Source organism: Poecilia mexicana, unplaced genomic scaffold (assembly GCF_051168715.1).
Source record: "Poecilia mexicana isolate PSO_F unplaced genomic scaffold, ASM5116871v1 scaffold_3, whole genome shotgun sequence".
Classification (NCBI taxonomy): domain Eukaryota; kingdom Metazoa; phylum Chordata; class Actinopteri; order Cyprinodontiformes; family Poeciliidae; genus Poecilia; species Poecilia mexicana.
This window is the reverse complement of record NW_028263372.1, coordinates 12,373,867-12,389,483: the sequence shown is the minus strand read 5'-3', so window position 1 is coordinate 12,389,483 and position 15,617 is coordinate 12,373,867. Positions and strand designations below refer to the sequence as shown.

The 15,617-nt window shown below is 37.4% G+C and overlaps 1 protein-coding gene across 2 annotated transcripts in view; it reads right to left on the bottom strand.

Annotated features, from left to right (window-relative positions):
- glceb (glucuronic acid epimerase b) overlaps window positions 1-11,022 on the bottom strand; it is a 57,035-nt gene extending 46,013 nt beyond the window's left edge. The window contains exons 1-2 of one of the 2 annotated variants that reach the window (XM_015007843.2): window positions 10,809-11,022; window positions 7,867-8,001 (exon numbers count right to left, since the gene is read on the bottom strand). The gene's annotated coding sequence lies outside the window, so the exon portion shown is untranslated. The remainder of the gene's footprint in view (window positions 1-7,866; window positions 8,002-10,808) is intronic. The other variant, XM_015007840.2, reaches the window with a different exon arrangement.
- Window positions 11,023-15,617: the final 4,595 nt, after the last annotated feature.

Genomic DNA, 15,617 nt, shown 5'->3' with positions numbered 1-15,617 from the left:
CCACATGCCTCAAGCAAAGAAAACATCTATGAAATTGAGGAAAGAAAATTAGGTCAACAACCATCCAAAGTATTATTAAAAACTGCATGGGGAGCTTTGACGTTCACGGAAGAAATGTGGTTTGGAGAATGATCTCGGATGATTGTGATCGGCATTCATTTAAACATTTTGAGAAATCAAAATAAAAACAACACAATTCACAGCTACGTTCAGTGGTAAAAAATAAAGGCATTTCCACATGCACAGTGCAAAGGGAACTCATGGGATTTGAGCGATGTAGTCTGAAGCAAACCACTGATTAGTGAAGATAGTCAGAGGAAAAGGCTTTAGTCTGTTAGCAAGCACAAAGTTTGGACTGTCTAGCAATAGTAGAAGGTTTGATAAGTCCAGATTCATCACCCTGCTCAAGAATGATGTGCACATCAGGGTTAGAACTGGAATAGATGAGGTCATGCACCTTCATGCCTAGGGCCTCCTGTAAAAGACTGTGGGGGCAGTGCTGTGATCAGAAGTTGCTGAGTTTGTCATGTCAAAGTTCAGCAAGATTATGTGCCCGAAGAAGGAGGTTATTCCATCAATGGAGGTTTTTTTGAGACACGTACACATAGGAGTATCTTTCACAAAACATTTCTGTCATAACCTTGTAAAGACGAATCACTTCTGGGCTCCCTTTGCCTAGTTGTAAGTCAAAAGTGATTATGGTGTTGTCCTGTACAGCTGTTAGTTTTCAAAGGACAAACCGATAGACTGGGACAGTTATGATCTTTGACGTCAACATTATGGATATATCGGGCTGTTGGCTGGTAGCACAAACCATTTATTATCACTACATCATTTCGTCTTGTGGAAGTCAGCTCATGCAGGCCTTTGACGACCTTGCTTGGATGTGTGTAACAAAGGCAGCCTGGCATCAAACCACCTTTGCTGTCTTGATTCGTTCATTCTGTCTTCATTCATGGAAACGTCAGACATGTATCTTAATCTTGCCTTGAATGTCTTGTGAAATATTGAGTGGCCACCAAATAGTCCAGACTCCACTGTGAACCTTTGAAATGTTCTAGAGAGGAAACTGCACAGTAACCATCTCTACAAGACCTTCACAAAAAATCTATGCAAAAAGGTAATGGTAGGAAACGCTGCAACATCTCCAAAGTTGCCAATAATACAACAGCCAATGTGTGGCTTAAAGCTAAAGATGGTCCGACGGAAAAACAGAGTGTGTGTATATTTGGCCTGTTAGTTGGACTCTGCCCACCCACACTGAATTTATGGTTTTAGTGTCCGAGATTCGATGAAATAAAAGAACCAGGCGAAAGTGGTTTAACCAATGTTAATACAAATATTCAATAATGATATCACAATCACATTTTTCTGGTATTTTATAGCTCTAATGCAGTGGTCCTTAACCTTTTTTGAGGTACCGAACCCACCAGTTTCATATGCGCATTCACTGAACCCTTCTGTAGTGATAAATAAAACATGATTTTCCCCCCCCCCCAAATTCAAGACATAGGGGTGACCCAACTAGTGTCTAGTTGGGTCACCCCAAGATCACTAAGTCTTCTTAAAAGGTAGAGTCTCTGAGAACAGTTCTTCAAAATATAGTCAGTGTTTTCAGCAAAGTTGAGCTGACTGTCCAGGAACGACCCAAGGTATTTAAAATTTGCCAGTTTCAACAGGTTGGCCATCGAGAGAAACTGGAACCACTTTAAGGTCTTGTTTAGATCATTTAATTAGCTCTACATTCTTAAGAGAATGAAAAATGAATAATAAATAAAGACTGTGGTATTCTGATTTAGGAATGTAATTATATTAGTTGTGTTACCACCCCCACGCCACTAGAGGCAGTAGCAACCCCGAAAAGATGCGACTAAGGAGCAGATTTAGAAGTACACCGAAAGTTACAGAATTTGGTAAAAATTTTGAGCTTTGCTTAAGTAATTAAAGACACAAGTTCAAATCCATGCTGAGAGTGGAGCTCCTTCAATCAGTGCTAATCTCCAGCACTGATTGGCGAAGCAATGAAACGTGATCCTCTGCAGCAAGAGATGGCAAAGCGGGGCGTCATGACGACTTTACACAAGGGTTTCTTTACCTCCACGGCAGAGGCTCCGCCGAACCCCTGAGACCGACTCATCGAACCCCTGAGGTTCAATCGAACCCAGGTTAAGAACCACTGCTCTATTGTGCACACAACTATTGTAGTTTAATTGGACCTACGCCAATTTAAACTCGACAGTACTTCAGGCGTTTAAACTGCTTTGAATACCAGTTTTAATTGTTCATATTTATTTCAAATGCCACGGGTCATAATGTTTTCACTCTTTTTTTTGACACCTTTAAAAAAATGTTTTATGCAATCACCTTGGTGAAAGAAACTGATCATTTGTGAACTAAATAATGCAATTTGCTTGTAAATTCAGTATAAAAGCAGTGGCACGCCATTATTTCTTACTGCCAGTCACAGAGCACAGCAGAAAAATCAAGAGTAATTTACATATTTTTTATAGCACTGCAGGAACATGCTCCATTTTACACTTTTATAGAAAAGTCCGCATCCAAAGAGCATAAATAGATCTCTCTCTGTGTGGACCTGAAGCAAATATGGAGAGAGAGTTTACTTAATTCTTTAGAGTTCTCACACCCTCGCACCGTCATTGTTCTCTTCCCAAAGGCTGTTGCTAAACAACACCACAAACAGCAAATTAGGGAAATACAAGAGAATAGTATAGTCTCAAAATCCTTGATGAGAAAAAGAGATTTCTTAAATATAGTCAGTTTTAATAGGGATATTTTGGTCTAATGTAATACCGGCGTCTGGATGTTAAGCAGTCATTTTATAGTTAACAGCACTGTCAGGCTAATCTCTCCCTTGAGGTCATTTATGTCTTCCACATATATGCAACCCATGCTCCCAACCCTATTTTACTGAGGTGTTAACAGTCGAGTAAGCAAAACCCAGAGTAATAACGGAAGCCATTTTGAGAGTAAGGCCAAGATGAAAGACACAAAAATCTCAATGTAAAATTAAAAACCACAAGAAAAACATCAGTAAAAATGCTCTTAACACAAACTTAATATGAAGTAACACAGGTTGACAGATTCTTTTCAGGTTACATTCTGAAAGAGAATAATGCTACAGAACATTACTGAATCAGATGTGTGGTTAGTCCAGGATTCATGTTGGCTTAGGACAAAAGACAAAGTCAAAAGTGCTCCAAACATAATCACGAGCCAGCCAAGCAGAACAACTCCCTGTAGAGTTTTTCAACTTCTTCAAAATCCAGTTGGGAGCTACCAGCTCCTAATCTTTAGCTACATATGTAATCCAAAATGTGTGTTAAGATGTATTTTTCACAAATACTTGTTTCTCTGAAAACCCAAGAGCAAATTGGATAATGATTCAATACCATTACTCGTGTCTGCATGCCTGAGAGCAACTGAGGCCACTTCCTTTGTTGTAAATGATGGTTGGTATTTAATAGTGGAGAGGGGTTTAGTGGAGAGTGCCTGGGGGAGGGATGTGGCTCCACGGTATGCAAACATAAGCCGTTTGTGTGCTTGCTTTTGAAGCAGGCTGTGTTAGCTGTACTGTGGGGGTCAGAGGACAAGAGCAACATTAGTATCCCACAGAAATGAGCTCTAACCACCTCAAACAACTCCAAAAAAAAAAGAAGCATTGAACTGAAACACAGAGACTAAATGATAAATATGCTGCAATGAAGATTTGCCCAAATACATCAAACCTTTTCCTGCCAGAGAAAATAGTACAACGTTAATTAATTTGCTTTTTAATTTGTGTGAACATTATTTCTACAATGGGAGGAGTTTGTAGATATTTCTTTCTTTCTTTATCTTCCCGCTGCTCTCAATTTCAAGTTGGCCAAGCCAGAAGGATGCTGCTGCTGCTTCAACCTCAGGATTGTTTTTGAACTGCGTCATAACTTGATGTAATTGCACTGAAGGTGATTAAGTTAAATGTAAATCTAACTGTATTGGATTAAATTTTAATTGGAATATATTGGATGAGACATCTATGTTCAACTCCACAGCATGCTTATGATGCTTCAAATTGCATTACTGTTAGAAAAATCAAGTCTATTGAATTTAAGAAAAATAAACAAGTCTTATATTTATCTTAGAATTAGATTTTTAAATCAAAAGTTTAACAAAGACAAAAAAACAAGAAATAAGGAACTCCATCTACTACACTATACCACCTGTAGGGTTGCCGAAGTGCCGTTCATTAGCTGAGATCAAGGAGTTAATAATTTAATTTTAAGATAATCCAACTCATGTATTCCCTAATGATTAATTGAGAAAGAAAATTAAAACATTTAGCAATACTGTAATAACTGTACTCTGCTGATGGTTCTTCAAAGAAAGTTTTATTTTTTTAATGTGTTTGTATAAACTGATCAAATAGCTAGCAGCCAAATATAAAGCTGTAATAATGACTAACTGAATTGATATTACTGAAAAAGGGAGGATTCATAGTCTCAAAACCTCTTGGTGTTTCTTCGTGAACCGGGACTTGGTTAACCCGAGCTTCCAGGGAAGGAGTCATCACGAGGGGGCTGATCAGCCAATCAGAGGAAGACTTGTGGGTAATTTTAAACTGCATTGTTTTATTTTGTTTTTATCTCCTTGTAATTGTTCAGAAGTTTGAAAGTGCTTTATAAAATTATTATTAGGAGTAGTAGTACTAGTGTTATCACAATATAGGCGTTTCATATCAATCAACATTGATGATTGTCGATACTGATAATTATCGATTCATATTTTTGAAATACTGAAACTGGTGGCATGCCTCTTATCCACAGTTTCCCTCCACGTCATTGTTTTATTAAGCAGTTATGAGGCACAGTGGTGAGACCTGAAACGGCTGATGCACAATTTACTCAACAGGTTGTTGCTAGGTAACCACAGAGTGAGTGAGTTAGTTGTTGATGCCACCAACCTTGCTTAGCAAGCTGAGAGAAGTTGAGCAGCTAAACCCTTTCCTCTGCCTACACCTCCCAGAATGCCATGCAGTTCTGGATCTGAGTTCAGTGACTATTCTATATATTGAATATTCTATCAGATGTATTATCTATTGATAATGACCACGTGTCTACAGCAATACATATTGTTATTGACTTATTGTCTAATCCTATTATCTAGTACTCTAGACATAATACAATTTATTGACTGAGGCTTTCACTGTACTATTTTTTTAAGTTAATCCTACCATGGAATAAGGGACAACATTCAACAAAACATTTTAATAAGCCATTTATAAAGTTGCTACTAATTGAAGACTTATTTTAGCTTTCAGGACTTCTAGATGTGCAAATAGCAGTCTTATAGTGTTCTTTATGCATCTGGTGGGCATCTTCATGCATACAATAACGAGAAAGCTTTTAGATTCTTCATATTTTGGCTATTCTGCGACAGCAAGAACCCTTTGAAAAGACCACAACAAAAGCAGCAAAGGTCAAATCTGAGTTTCTATAGCCTTGAAAGCACTTGAAAAACACTTAATTGGAAAAAAAAAAAAAAGCTAAATCACTAGCTGCTGTTAATAATTTAGAGATACATTCAACATATCCGAACCAGAATTCAAAAAGTTAAAAGTAAACATGTTTGTTTTTCGGGCTGAGAACTTTAAGCCTCGAGCTACACGCATGTGCAGGCTGGAGTAAAGCTTGCAGTGACTCAGTAGTCTGGCAAAGAGAAAAAAAAACTGCTTCAGCAACTTCAAAATGGTCCCCAAATTGTTGATATGACTATACTTGCTGAGATGCACACAAAAGGGAACACATTTTCTTTTAAAGGCAACTGAGCTATACAAACTGAACACCTAACAAAGACAGATGTACTCACAGAGAGAGAGAGAGAAATACAGTGCAGAGAAATAAAGCAGCAATTCGATTGCCTCTTGGCTCACATTTTATCCCACTAATGGCACATAAGAGCAGAAAAATGAGAGGAATCCAGTACAAAACATTGTTACCACCCTGACAGTTTTCTCCACCACGCTCCTCAATGTTTCAAGAGAGAGCTTCAGCTACAAGGACACTTGACTGTCCATGCAGAGTGCTACAGTGTGTTGACTAAAGGCACTCAGAAGTGCCTGAAAAACCTTTAGGAGTGACATGCGTCAACACCAAATCAAAGTACCAGATTGAAACTTGGCACAAAGAGCAGGCAGATTTAATATTCATCGGAAAGGATGTAAAAAAAAAAAAAAAGTTGATTTAGAACCAACTTTACAATGAGGTTTAGAAATAGTGAAAATGTGAAAGGTATTCAATTAGACATGAGTCTTTTCTGTGAGTCAATGAATCTAAAACTTTGGTTTATTTATTTATTTATTTATTTTTCAAACTATATGACAAAACATACAAAAGGGAAGGTTGATGAAAAAGGAAAGGCAAAAATTAAGCTTTTAGTATTTGTCTTTGATGCCCACGTCCAGGAGGAGGGTAACATAGAGCTTCATGGGGTTTTGAATCAAACACAAATAAAAAGAAAAATCACAGCAGATTGCCATACTATATCTAAGAAAGGTTGGATTGCTTTTTCCAGGTACTTGTATGGATTTCAAAGCTTCAAACAATTAATCATCTTCTCCTCGCAACCATAATAAAATCTGGTCCAAGCAGTTCACCTACACACACTCGGTTTGTGGTGCGACATAATGCATTCTGCCTTCTATAAGGATTTCTCATTAACTCACTGACTAATTAGCAAGATGCCAGCTTCTGTCAGCGTTACTGCAATCTGCCACTGCTCAGAAATAGCACAAATACACACTGCGGGTTGAGGTTTTGTTTTTTTTGTCAAACAAATCTCAGGACGCCATTACAAAGCATGGAAACTCTGTTTCTAATAGCTGAAACTAATCAACAACTATTTGTTACTTACTGCACTGTCTGCTTTCACGGACGGTTCTACTTGGGGTTTGTAAACCGTTACTGTCAGCATAATAAACGCAGAATCAATAGATTTTTGGAATTTAAACAGAGTAAAATATATTTAAAGGACTCCTAATTATTGTCCAAGTTTAAATAGTCATGTATTCGGTTTGCAGCTCAGGGTGACACATTTTTTAATTCATTAGATCACAACATTGTAACCAGAAAGTTAAAGTGAACTTAATATTGCATCTAAGCAGACCACTGTGATTGCAATATTAATCCAATATTGCAAAAATGCTTTAAAGTCCAAAAACTGGTTTCATAAAGTAAAAACAGTGACAGTAAGCCGATTTCTTTCAAGCTAAATACAGTTTAAAACATTTATTTACACTGACAATTTAAAATGTATTCTACACTGATTCTCGGCAATTTTGTAGTTTGTGACATTTTATCGATGGTTTTTGAAATTTCTAACGTGTCTCATTTTGGAAAGTTGCTGAAATAAAAAAAATAACCACAACCAGTAATCCTTTTGAAAAATTAAATATCAAAGCTTCCAACAAAAATAATCGACATTAAATTATATTTTAAAGACTAACAGACTTAGTTGTCTTGGGTTGTTTCCCTATGGAGTCCAAATTTGTAAATATGACATTTCTGCACTGCAAAATAAAAGATCAACCCAAAAATCTTGTTACTTTAAGAAAACCTAACAGCTGCAAAGTGAACACCCAGCTCTTGCCGTTTTGCTGGCTCGATGCAAGTGTAAAAAGAGCTGACCAACTTTGATGCAAGCAAGTCATTACGGCTAGATAAATGTGTGCGAGTGTCCTTGAAATAACAAAGCTAGCGGTGTGCTACCAATAAGCAGTGGTGAGTGGCTCCCGGCAGTGGTCTGCACTGGGATAAATGAACCCGACACAGTGTCAAGTTTGATCTGCTGTGGCTGCACCTCCAAACTTACAGGGCTTTAAGGATCCGCTGATAATAGCCTGATTCCTGATCATGATGCTGCGAGGCCCGTCCGAGGTCCAGCAGCATCCGAGTCGGTGCAGGACAAGCAGCACTTTGAGCACGCATTAGCCAGCCAATGCCTCGACTGTGCACGTGATGGTCACACATAAAAAAAAATAAAAAAACTAAAAAGATTAAACGAGGAGGAAAATCTGTAAATTAAGCGGTTATTTTCGGCTTCTTTCTCCACTTCCCTCGCGATTACTGCTGGGTAATTGTGCTGATTAAACTATTAAACTAATGAATTTTGCCCTCATTTTTTCAAGGTTTTCATAAAATTCTAACATGTTTATTTCAAAATGGTGGTCTTTTGCATTTTAGAGACACTAACGCGTGATTGCATGAAATATGTAAAGCACTTGTTGAGAATATGAAAAAATGTTTGTATCTTTTGATACATTAATAATGTGAGACTGGCTGCTGCTATGGAAATGTGACTTTTACATCTCATAATAAAACTTTCTCTTATTAAAACATACTGAACAGCTTTTCAAACAGTATTTTAATCACAAATTTAGTTGAATTAATGACGCATAGCGCACTACTCACTATTCACCAACACTTCTCCCATCAGAGCCCTCTAAAAACTGAAGGCCAATTTAACAGTAGAGCTAGCTCTCTCTGCTAAACCAATGTAGTGAAAAACTCTGGGTTGCATAAATTTGAAAGCAAACTGGACTTTCACCGGAGTCAAACTATGAAATGATGGTATAAGACTGTAAAGGATGAGAAATGTTTACTGATCTGACAAAACAGATCTGCTCATATTGTCTGCAACTGTTGCCAAATGTATTATTTGCTCTCGCACAGTTTTTATTTACCTCCTTTTTCTTAAATTTCACAATTTAACATAAGCACGTTTTATTTTCCTTCACTCTGGAAATTTTAAATGCAGTTTTCCTTTTGGCTAACCAATCTGAGGCAGAGTGTGTGCCAAGTCTTGAATAATAAAAGTTACCAGCTGTCAAAAAAGAACACCATAAAGAAAATCACGTTAAAAAATTATTATTTGCCCAAAACATCAGCTTTAAAATCTGTATCTGCAGTGACTAGTGCCCATTTCCAGCAGTCAGTGGATAAGAGATGTCAATCCATCTTGGGGCAACATAGCAAAAAAAGCAGGACAAACAACTATAAATGTACACAAAAGTGAAACTTATGGACACCATTAAATCTAATGTGCATATTTTTGGGCTGTAAGTAAAGACAGGAGTGTCTGGAAAGGATGTACTCACATGGCAAGACTAAAACAAAAGCTTATCCAGTAGATACTCTCAAAGACTCTGATCCAAACTGAACTGCAAGTGAACCTGGACTCACCCTGCAGCCTGTTTTCACGGCACCGTCAGCAGAGGTTCAACCGGCAGCCATGCGGGAGAGACCTGAGCCCAGCACAGCATGCGGCTGCACCAGCAGTCATTAATAATTACTACCTTCAAAGCAAACTTTCTAGTTTATGAAAAGGGCGAAAAATTCAAAACAAGCTTTGCTCATACACAACTATTATGGATCACAAGGCAAACAAATTAATAGCATAGTTATCTGAAAGAATTTTTGAAACTGAGGGGGAAATAAAATAAACAACATTGGCCTAAGACCTAGGCAGATGTCTTAATGCTTAAAAAAAAAAAACTCCAGCAGATCGAGTTTTGTTTTAGGTGGCTGATTTTAAGTTTGTATTTGAAGAGATATTGTTTTACAAAAGGGATTGTTACCCTCATTTGAAAAAAGATGTCATACTTTTATTACTACAAAAAATGTTATAACTGGTAGGTCATTTTTTCCCTGTTAAAAATATTGAAACTGTTCACTTTAAAACTATTGTTTTGGAGGTGTTCACTTTGGAAAATTATATATATTTTTTAAAAAAAGACCTAAATAATTAGATTTTTATTATGCACAAGTACATACAGTGTAATTTCCTCTGCTGGTAAATTTTAAGCAACTTGAATAAAAGTCAGTATTTTTCCAATACTTTTGACCTTATCTACAAATTACAGACCTTTGAACGAGAGGTTGGAGAAAACAAATAAAAAAGTCATGAGAGCCGTCTTCGAAGCTCTGAACAAAACAATATCATTAAGTTTTCAGAGAAATAAAATCTCTTCGGTAAAGTTTGATTTGAAACCTGGTGTAAAACATGTTCGGACGAGAAATGAACACTAAAATATCAAGTAAAAATCAGCGCTCCTATTTGTAAGGTCCTAATAGTTGCACAGATTTCAACCCCACGACGGGGAAATAAAGTAGAGCTACTATAGCGCGTTGTGGGTGGGGGGATATTTCAGGAGGTGAACGGCGATGGACAGGAGACTGAGATACTGAAGAGTAACATCAACCAAAGTAGCTACATTCTGTTTCAATGGTTTTTAGGCGTAATAAACTCAACACCGAGCTGTTAGTACACAGAAACCTTAATGTAGATCGCGGACCGTTAGCTAAACCAGGAGTAAAAGTTAAGCTGCCACCTCATCACCGCCTGTCCAACACAGCAACACTGGGAAACCGATATCACTGTGCGGAGCTGCCAGGCGACCCAGCCAGCTAGCTAGAGCCGAGGCAGCCAGGCTACTTTAATCTAAGCAGATGTATCGTTAGCATACAAGCTAACGGGGATATTTCATCCCGGAGACAGAGTCGCCAGAGAGCTGTGAAGTTCCTGCATCCCCACTCAGGTTCTCCCAAAGCCACGCTGAGTGATTTAGGACTCTGAGTTTGAGGTAAAACTGCTCAACGCAGCGTAACTAAAAAAAAAAGGTGTGAGAAACGACGAAGCGGAGGAAAAGCAGGAGACAAGTTAAATGATTTGGTGATGTTAAACTGCATGCACGAGAGCGTCTAGAGGAGAAGAGGAGAGAGGGAGCCAACAGGACATAACGACAGCAATCCTACCTGCGGGATTAACTGCGCTGGTACAGACCTGGAGTTTCTTCACAGATGCCCCTGGGGGCTGGTTCAGTTAGTCGGTCAATTTAAAGGAGTCCCGCTAAGCCTCGGGGTGAATTACGGTGAACCAAACACACAGTCTGACCACTCTTCTTCGCAGCCACAACAGCGACTGAAAACAGTTGAAGGGCTGCTTCTCACTGGGAAGAATGTTCAGTACCGCGATATGGGACGAGAACTTGGGAGAATTCTATCGACCAATTAAAATCGACGGCTGGCAATATGGTAAACCATCATATCACACAATAGTTCCACGGTCTCTTCAACGCAAATGTGTCAATTTTGGCTCCTATTAGAATATTTTAGACACACAGAACGACATTTTTTATACCATCAGTCAAACTGTAAATCAGTGTTATAAGGGCTTCAAGGGGAAATTACTTTTTTCCCTCCTTAATGGGGAAGGAGCCCCTGCTAGCCAGATCTGGTGACAGCATATTTTTCTTGTAACCCATTGAATCTTACGGTTTTGATATTACAAACTTACATCAATCTCAGCTATTTTTATTTCAATTAAGACTTTATTCATTAAGGTCAGGCATCTGCCAACAGAGAGATGCAAAAAAGAAAAAGCAAAACAAAACACTGTTTTCTAGACAGGCTATTTGACTGCTACATAAAACTAGAGTAGCAAAAGAAATTCTACAGATGAAGATGGAGAAAATCCAAATTTGGACCCAGGATTCCCTTACTGCCTCGCCAGAAAAAAAATAAGTTTATTACAAAGTGGTTAATATTTATTACGAATTTGACAAAAATGAAGTCATTACACAAAACAGGTGAAATTAAAAGAGTTTAGAGCAGTTGTCAGTTTATGAAAAAACAATTAAAGACAGATGACACTTCTGGTAAATGCCAGTAATTAAGCTATGTTTTTCAAAAATCTCATTTTATTATAGACAGGAATAAGTATCTTATGAAATATTACAACATTCTGAAATCAGCAGAAAAACACGTAACATGTTGAATTATTTTTGAAAGTTAAAGTAAAGGAAATATTTTAGATCAATTTAAACTATTAAAATTAAAATCAATATAAGAAACTTGCAAAGCACATCCCATATCTTGTCAACAATGGCAAAAACTTAATAAATGTAATTAGTATCTTAACCTGTCAGACTGAAAATGTCTCTTCAGACATCTCTTTGTCCAGTTTAGTCAATAATTTTGCGAGATGAAAAATATCCTCACATCAGCTGCTATGTGTTGCTAATATTTGGCAAAGTGAAATATCAAAAACGAATACATTTCCTAACCAATCACATAAAGCAACACACATTTTAAAAAACTGCCTCCAACAGGAAAATATATGTGCGTGTGGAAAGCGGAAACAGTCGTCGGACTGCAAAAACAAAATCTAATTCAATGAAACAACACATCAGACAATTGTAGCTCTCAGGCAGAGGTTGTTATAGACCTGAACACACCTGAATCAAGTGGCTGAATTACCTCCTCAGGACGTAAAGTTCTCCAGAGTGCTGCTAATCACCTCATTATCTGACTCAGGTGTGTTGGAGCAGAGACACATCTAAAAGCTACAGGACACCGGCCCTCGAGGACTGGAGTTGAAGACCCCTGTTAGGGACCCGTAATGTTGAAAGTTGTAACTGCCACTTACAAAGGGACTCGTAACAATATCCATAATGAAACTGTTTTCAAGATTTTTATCCTCCTGGCAGCCATTTCAAGTGCCCTTTGCATTTTGAAACTGCCTCTGTTGTAAAAGTAGCAGCATAAAAACAGCAGATTATTTCTGACTTCTCACCCTTTCCTTGCGGGGCCAGACGTATGGCATTGATTCTAACTGGAAGCAAAACAAATCCTTCGCTTTGCCGATTTGTTTTCCCCGTTTGTGTTTCCTCGCGGTTTTGTTTAGTCTTTTTCTAAATGAAACTTTAAACTCTCGTGGACATTTTTTTGTTATCAGCTGAGTTGTTCTTTGTTCCACATCAAAGCAACGAAAAATAGAAGCACAGCATTGCGTGGTTACATCAGAGCAATGCAGTATTTTACACTGCAGTGAAGGAAAACCAGAGAAATGTTTCACTTACTTATGTTTGACTTGTCCAAATCTAAGCACACCAGTGGAAATCATTATGCAAAAACACTTTAAAAACAGCTATTTGAATTTGAACTGTGTGTAAATCTACATTTCTGATTACAAATTGTTTAAATTTAGCAGCTAAATTTGAGCAGATTAACATATAGTCAAAATTGTGTTTATATTTGTTATATATATATATATATATATATATATATATATATATATATATATATATATATATATATATATATATATATATATATATGGGTTTTTTTCCCCAAAGCTATTAAGTAGTTGAATTTTAATAGCTACATTTTAACTTAATTTTATTCCTCTGGTTTGGCATTTCTGCTAAATAAGAACTGGTTTGGGATTATGCCATAAAATGCGACTGAAATATTAAAGTTTGACTTTACTATTAGCACTTTAGACAGACTAATTAAATCTTAATTTTTAGCTACAGCACAGAAATTTGTCCAAACACATTTCTTATGATACTGCCTAACATGTATTTGTTATCAAAAAACCTAGCTAATTATGTTCAGATGAACAACTATTAAAAAATATTTTTAAACACACAATATACTTAATTAAAATGTAAGTAATTATGAGGAATAACAACTAGTATCCTCCAGCAGCCATTTTTACAGCGATTCATGCATTTTTTTTGTTTACTGCACACACTTCAGCAACACACCTGAAACCTCTCAGACAGATAGGAGCCCATTTACATTAAGCCAAACAAAAATGCCTTCAATACATTTTTCTAAAGGTACTTTTGCGCTACTTGTATAGAAGCTCCTTTGCCATAATAAGGCACAGACAAACCTATTGCATAAAAATCTGAATTTGATCATATGGGAACTCGACTCTGGTAATGAGGTTTAAAGCTATCGACCTATTAATAGCTCTTCCCCCACCTCCCCCCATTAAATATCACCACAAATATCAGTTACATTACGATACTTTGCATGTGTTTGTGGTCTCCAGAAGATGACTCATCTCACTTTTGCATTCCCCGCCTGTCTTTTAGCGGCACCGGCAAACCTTTTGCTTCTTCGATGAACTTAATCTATTCAGTAGACCGGACATAAATTTCCTCCTGTCTTTATTCTCTGCATATAAAACACTTTTTCATCTAGAGCCATAATGGCATTGATATTTTTTTATATTGACTGAATTTTGAAGAGATTACCACAATCACAGCAGGCGTTAGTTTCCACCTCATTTCGGTGCTTTTTACCTTTGAACCGAGATGAAAGGTGAGCCTCTCGCCTCAAGATTTTTAAATTTAATTTCATACATTACTGAAGTTTTGAGGAAGGTTTTAGTTGATCATTGCAGTTTTTCATAACCCGCCCTCCCGTCTTAGCCCCAGGGGGTTAGAAGGTTGATCTCATCATGATCTTTCCCCTCCTTCGCCGCTCTCCCTTTTGTGATTCTGCCGCTTCTGCTGCTTGTCCTCGGAGGGCAGAGCCAGCTTTCTGCTGCGCTGCTGCACACTGCAGCTTAACAACTCATCAAGTCAAAAGAGGATCAGCATGGGCTGCACTTCTTTGCCAGATTGTCTGGTTTTGATCGCAGTAATTAAGCTCAAACCCCTCCTGAGGTCCATGATATTTTTTTTTTTTTTACTCAGGTTATGGTTTCTCTGAGTCTCAGAAACCCAGATCGTCTCTCATGCCTCTGCTCTTTCGAAAATATGGCCTTCTCTTGCAAAAATCCAAGATAACTCAGCACCAAACTAATGTTCCTTCCTGGACTCACCTCTTCAGACATTGAATCCACGTGTAGGTTAGAGACATCTTTCATTATTCATTCATTAGATTTCTGCTTTTGACTTCACTGAGTACAACCAAGTCGAGTTTAAATAGCAGCTACGACAAGGCAATACTGAGGGAAAGGTGTTTAAAGTGCAGGAATTAACCAAAGGGCGTCTAAATAAATTGTTAGAGTTGTACTGCTTCAGAACTAAAAAAAAAAAAAAAAAGTTTTAAACCGGACTGAAAGATTTCAATGACAGAAGCAATGAGAATTCAAAGATCAAAGAATGTTGGAATATTTTTTTTTAAGACGCAACTTTAAAATAGCAGCTTTTGTCTGAATGAGTTAGAGCCCTTTATAACACACTGTCCAAATAACTCCAGCAAATGAAACTAATGGTTTGCATTATGAGGTGTTACTGGATTTGTTTGAGCGGGAAGATTCTTCAAGCTGCAGTTTCAACAATTTAATTAGTTTTATTTTTCCACCACAAGTTTTGTCATTATTAATCTGTCAAAGGCCCACACAGGCTCAGAGTGATCTTATTTCTTTAATAATCATGTGAGGACGGACTACGGTGGATCATTTTCACCAAATTGGGCAAAACATACAGACCAATTAAAAAAAAACGGAGAAGAGCAACACTCTCTGCATCATGGGAAATAAATCAGCAAACCAGATTTTTAGGCTGTGCCACAAACCACTGAGTTGCAGGAGATTGAGTTATTTATGATATTTTAGTTTTAATGTGAGCTTAATGTCTACGAGCTCAGATGGAGATGTAATTAGAATAATGTGGCATGTAGAAATTCAGTGTCTACACCAGAGCATCTCTTTCACGGGCTAAAGGGTGGGACCAACAATGACTTTCGCCAGGTAGTTACTTTTTAAAAAAAAAACACATTGTATTGCACTTTTGCGTTTGTGTACGAAAATATATTTTATGT